The following is a 6,637-nucleotide window of genomic DNA, read 5'->3' as shown; positions in this document are numbered from 1 at the left end:
CAAGGCACGCTGTAGGAATTACAAACCCATCCAATTGAAAACCCTTATGTGTTATGAAGGTATTTATTAGCTCTTCTTTTATCACATTCTGTTATATGTCAAAACATCTCCTGCCATATTTAACTGAAGTATGACATCACACTTTCTTTACTGTGCCATTAAAGTACCTAAGAATTTAGGATAAATTAAAACAGATATTATAGAAGTACTTTAAAATGTGCAATGAAGCAAAGATACTGAAGTAAAAAAATGAAATAGGTATTTTTGACAAAGTTATAGGTAAGTAAAATACTCCATGTATGTAAAACCCAAGACATACTGACTGTAAGAGCCTTTATTTCCATAAAGTCTGTGACTGTGAGAATTATTATTTACAGAATCTTAAGGGTTGTAAGGGACCTTGAAAGATCATCTAGTCCAACTCCCCTGCCAGAGCAGGGCCAACATTTTCTTCATACCAGCTGGAACAGGGCTGTGTTTGGATTTATGCTGAAAACAGTGTTGATAATACAGGGATGTTTTAGTTATTGCTGAGCAGAGCTTACAGAGAGGCAAGGCCTTTTCTGCCTCTCACCTCACCCCAGTGGGAAGTGGGCTGGCAATGCACAAGGAGTTGGGAGGGGATACAGCCAGGACAATGGACCCCAGGGATATTCCACACCATATGACATTATTCTCAGCAGATAAAGCTGAGGGAAGAGGAAGGAGGGGGGTGATATTTTAAGTGATGGTGTTTGTCTTCCCAAGTAACTTTTTCTTGGTTTTCTTTGCTTGTGTGCATGGCTTTTGCTTTACATATGAAACCGCTTTTATCTGAAGCCATGAGTTTTCTCACTTTCACCCTTCTGATTCTCCTTTTCAGCTGAAGCTCAGCATTGTGCAGGTACAGTTACTGTTGTTTACCCCTTTGTGTTACTCTGATCATCATTTGCATCTCACCATTCCTTTTTGAAGACATATTGGTATCTTACGTACTATGCAAGCATCGAGGAGCTTTAGTTCCAGATGAGAAGCCCACTTCTGGCACTGACAAGATATGGTACTAACCAAAACTTGTTATCCTAAGTAGTCTACATCTGATATTTTGGTCCCAAAAGCATTTTCCCTTTCACTGAAGTGCTGCCTTCACTTACAAATTACAGATTTCCAGAAGAAATTCAGTCATTTCATCTCTTTCTGCCGTGAGCAGGCAATGAGAGGTATGAGACACCAAAAGATAAATTTAGGGGGAAACACTGAAAAATGTCCTAACACTGGTAGCTACTCATCTTCAGAATAACAAGCAATCACTTAAAACCAAGCTGAATTCATGTTCAGATCTGGCTGTGCTTGTTACTATGGAAAATAGTCTTCAAATAGACTAAATGAAAGAAAAAGTCTTATCAGGTGGCCTAAAGAAAAAGAGAGGAAAAGTTGCCTTACAGACTTCTGCAATGATAAGCATCCCATACAAAGAAGTTGTGTTCAGAATACAACCAAATTGACTGATTTACTGTAATAAACTCCTTTGGTGATGCCAAATCATTTATGATATTCATTGAAAACAAAATTCTGTGAAATCTGTGAATAAAGATTGATATTAAGAGCATTAAAATATTAAGCATGTTGCAACAAGAAGGAAACACAGTTTCAAGTTTTATGACTGGAATATCACATAGTGCTACATATAGACTGAGGGGAGATCTTATTAACATTTATAAATATCTAAAGGGTGGGTGTCAAGAGGTTGGGACATCCTTTTTTTCTATAGGAGCTAGCAACAGGACAAGGGGTAATGGGATGAAGCTGGAACACAAAAAGTTCCACTTAAACATAAGAAAAAGCTCTTTCACTGTTCAGGTGAGGGAGCCCTGGCACAGGTTGCCCAGAGGGGTTGTGGAGTCTCCTTCCTTGGAGATCTTCAAGACCCACCTGGACATGTTCTTATGTGACCTCATCTAGGTGACCCTGTTTCTGCAGGGGGGTTGGACTAGATGATCTCTAAAGGTCCCTTCCAACCCTGCCATTCTATGATTCTGTGATTCCTGGTTGCAGTTCAATGTATTATGCTGTTTTGATAAGAATGATGTGCATAAAATTAAGCCATGATAAGAAAAATGGCTCTCAGGTGAAAAGGAATTAGAGAAATTAGCTTGTGCCAAATGTGACTACATTCACTCTTGGTCTGAAACAAAATCATTATGAAACACATAAAGCAATCTGCTTTGCTTGATGTGGAGCTGAACCTGCCATAGAATTCAAGCAACCTAACAAAAGAATAATTTCATTTGACAGCTGCTCTTCTTCAAATTCTGTTTCAAACTCTTGTTAGAACACAAGCGTGCAAGCCTGTAGAGGGAGAAACAAAATTATCAGTGCAGCAGACAAATATTATTTCATCAGAAGTGTACTCAAACATCTTCATTTTCCTTATTGTGGAATGAGAGTGGAATATAGCCATATTTCAAAGTTTTAAAAAAGGTAAGTCATTTAGTCTCAATGACAGAATCACAGAGTCTGAAAAGTCTTCCCTGTACTTTGCCCAAATCTAGGTCTCACACGAAAACCTGAAAAATTAACTTAGTGGTTTCCTGTGGTTTCATCATCTTCTCTGAATCACTCTTCTACAAATGACACTGAATTCTCTCCTACAAGTGAAAAAATCACAGATACCATCTTTACAGTCATTACAGTCACCATCAGTTTGTGAGAAGTACTAAAATGAAAATATATATAGACCAGAAGTGCACACTGTCCTTGCTATGAACAGAGATGCTATAAAAAAACAAAGGCTTTCAAAGGTGGAACAATGAAATGCTCAGAGAAGTGAAACTCTCTCCAGTAGGGAAGGAAAGGTTTGCAGCTTGGAAATGCAAATAGTAATCTCTTTCTTTCTTCTTTCTTTGGGGGAATATCAGTATTATTGCAGTCATCACAAAGAAATCCCTAAACTAATACATTTAAACTTAGGAGCTGTGATTAAAAGGAAGAAAAGTACAACAGATTAGATTGGTACCACCAACACTTTACATTTCCTCTGCAGCATTTTAACTTATTTAAGAAAAAAAAAAAAATTAAAAAGGAGCAGAAAAGAACTAAAAGTGCCAGGGACTTCACAAAAACTGTGGGAGAATGAAACAGCTTCTAATAAGCTGGAATCACATATTTTAAGATATACTTTTAAGTTTTAGATGCATTTCTCAAGCAAGGACTTACTGTGGGTGAAAGTAAAAGGGTTGAAGTGATCCTTCCTCTCCTACCTAACCTTTTATGGATGTTTTCCAGTGCTGATAATGAGCTCTTCTGTGACATAGCCATATCTGGATTCTGTTTCAGGGTGATCCAGAGTGATAGAAGTGCTGGCCACGGTTGTTTTTTTTCAGTTATGAGTGAACAAGAAAAGATTCAATGCCTTTGAGAATAATCACTGCAGCAGTAATAATTACAACAGAATACAAAATCTTCCATGAAGGCCAGATGCCTGAGAGTAAACCACTGACATATTCTATAAATATTTAGAGGTTATAAATACAGCCCTTCAAATTTAATGGTTTAAAATTGTACTTGTTTTTAATCAGTATAGTGATTGCTTGTCTCTGAAGCTAGTTTCACCTCAGCAATGACTTGTTTGTTTACTTCCACTGCTGCAAATACATCTGCATCAAACACTGTTGTCATATGTCTATGAAATACAAACAGCAGCACAATACTTAGAAAATAAGTGTTTTAACAGAAATGATTGGACACTGTGTTGAAGTACTTCTAAGGCAAAGGAGAAAACAAAAGAAACAAGATTCTGTGCAATTGAAAGGAAAACTTAACTTCTGGAGAACATTCAGTTCAATAAAACAGATCACTGGCCATAGAATCATAGAATGGTAGGGGTTGGAAGGGACCTTTAGAGATTATCTAGTCCAGCTCCCCTATAGAAGCAGGTTCACCTAGATCAGGTCGCATAGGAACATGTCCAGGTGGGTCTTGAAGACCTCCAAGGAAGGAGACTCCACAACCCCTCTGGGCAGCCTGTGCCAGGGCTCCCTCACCTGAACAGTGAAATAGTTTTTTCTTATGTTTAAGTGGAACTTTTTGTGTTCCAGCTTCATCCCATTACCCCTTGTCCTGTTGCTAGCTACTATAGAAAAAAGAGATGTCCCAACCTCCTGACACCCACCCTTTAGATATTTATAAATGTTAATAAGATCTCCCCTCAGTCTCCTCCAGACTAAACAGCCCCAGTTCCTGCAGCCTTTCCTCATAAGGAAGATGTTCCATTCCCCTGATCATCTTGGTCTTCATCTGTTACCCATCAAAACTAAACTATTCCTGTTTATTATGTTTTAGCATATGCAGTATTACCTCATGAACAGCACATGGCATGCAGTACCTCATTTTGTTGGGATGCTTCTCCACCCACATTCGAGGTAGGTGGACCCAAGAAATCCAGCTAATGTCCAATGTTCTCCACAGTCTTAGTTACAGCCTTGCAGTCTGTTTTCTAGAAGAGGGAAAAAATAGTTATTTAAATATTTATTTACTATCAGTAGAGTGAATTAACTTTGTAAGGACAGGGAATGATGACAGCAGATTTAATAGGGGTAGTCACAGAATCACAGAATGGTAGGGTTGGAAGGGACCTTTAGATATCTAGTCCAACCTCCCTGTAGATGCAGGTCCACCTAGATCAGGTCACACAGGAATGTGTCCAAAAAGTTATTGAAAGTTTACAAGGTAAACTTGCTATTTGCGTATTACATTCTTTAAAATATCATTCACTTCCTTGAATGTGTTTTTACATAAGGACACAATCAAAACAAAACAGCTTCAGAGAGATGTGAATCTGAGGGAAACAGAAGACCGAGCTGTTTGCAGAATGAGCAGTGCACAAAGCCAGACAGATCTGGCACAAGTATTTTCTAGGATAAAACTTCCATTTTAAATATGCAGCAGAACTGCCACAGCACAGACATAGTTAGAGTGAAATTAATTAATTAGGTAAATTAATCTAACATCTATGTGTTCTACTATGTATGCCTTTGATACCATATGGCATCTCAAAAGATGTATCCATGGAAAATCCACTTAATAAAGAGAAAATTAAAAAACAAATGAATAGCAGTCTGGGGAAGATGATATTTAATCTGCATGCCATGACATCTCCATGAGAAGGAGCCATATTTCCTAACTCTTTTAACTCTTTGGATGGACGAAAGTTAAGAATACTGCACCCGTTATACAAGTTTCTGTCCCTAGGATACCCAAAGGATCATCGTGCTTATTGACTACAAGTACTAATAGTTTAAAAGGTTAAAAGAGATCAAGAGGTCATTTAACATGATCTCCTCTGTAACACGAGAATAACATTTTAGCCAATTATCTCTTCATTTAATTAATGTTTTATTTCCTAAAGCAGAGCTTCCTAACAGCCAACCAAACTGCATTTCAGAGTAGGTGAGTTTGTAAATTTCCCTGGCTAAGTGTTTCCAAACTTGACTGCTAAAACTGCATTTCTTTTTTTTTCTTACTCAGCTTTCCAGTTTTGCTTCTTAGTTTATTTCTGTAATGACATTAAAAAGTAATTTGATAGGTGCAATCCTACAATACAAGATATATAAAAGATACAAGATACCACATAATGTCATGGAATCACCTCCCAGTTTGCAGACAGAGGTCAATGTGTGTGGCCTTGAAGCTGGCAGAGATCACCAAGAAGGTCTTTTAAAGGGAGCAGAATGTATACACTACTGCAGACAGTTTCTCTACAATAGTTACTTGATCACATATAGGCAAAAAACAGACTTAAAAACAAAGCCAAACCTTTCACTGACCAAAGAGCTCTAGGCATTTGTTTGAATATACATCTCTAAGCGTAAAAAACCCATTTCCTCTCAGTTTCATTTAACATTTTGACTAAAACACTATTTAACAAATGGATTATTTTTTCAGGGCTGAGTTATGGATAAGGACAATAAATAACATGCCTTGATATAAACGCCTTCCAGAGGGAGGAGATTTCCCAATGTGTCCTGAAGACCATTTTTTACAGGATTTGAGAAATTTGCATTTGGTAATGCATAGCCTAAAGACAGACTTTACAAAAGATTAAAAAGATATTTTGTTAAATAAACATTCAGGAAGGATGACTGAAACTAATCCTATGTCAACGGCCCATGTTTATTTATGGGGTTCAGAACACAATATAACAGTTGGTTTCTGTAATGAATACTTGTGTTGTACTGCTGAGCTCTAGGCTCTCAGAAATCATGACTTCACCATAGTTCTTCAAGGTCTTACAAGGTCTTTGTTTAGAACCTTGCACTTGAATTATTTAAGACTATCTGATGATTTATGCAAAAGTGCTTCCTTTGCTTCTGTTGAAACTCACTGTCACGGGTGGAGTTGCAACTGCTGTTGGTAATTATACCTATAGGAAATCTGTTAAACAGATGCTACACAGATGCTGCATGGTAATCACCGACTTGGCAACATCCACAAATAACCTGCAAATTATTGTGTTATCTGTACTCTAAAAAGGGTTTTGATAAGTATTTAGGAAACTCTGGAAGCAAGTCAATATACAAACAAAACATTTCTTACTCTCATGCTGTAAGTGACATTGTGACTGGCCCATTGTTATTTTACTCCACTTCCACTCCAACTG

The sequence above is a fragment of the Colius striatus genome, chromosome 1 (assembly GCF_028858725.1).
Source record: "Colius striatus isolate bColStr4 chromosome 1, bColStr4.1.hap1, whole genome shotgun sequence".
Classification (NCBI taxonomy): Eukaryota; Metazoa; Chordata; class Aves; order Coliiformes; family Coliidae; genus Colius; species Colius striatus.
This window is presented reverse-complemented; position numbering follows the sequence as displayed.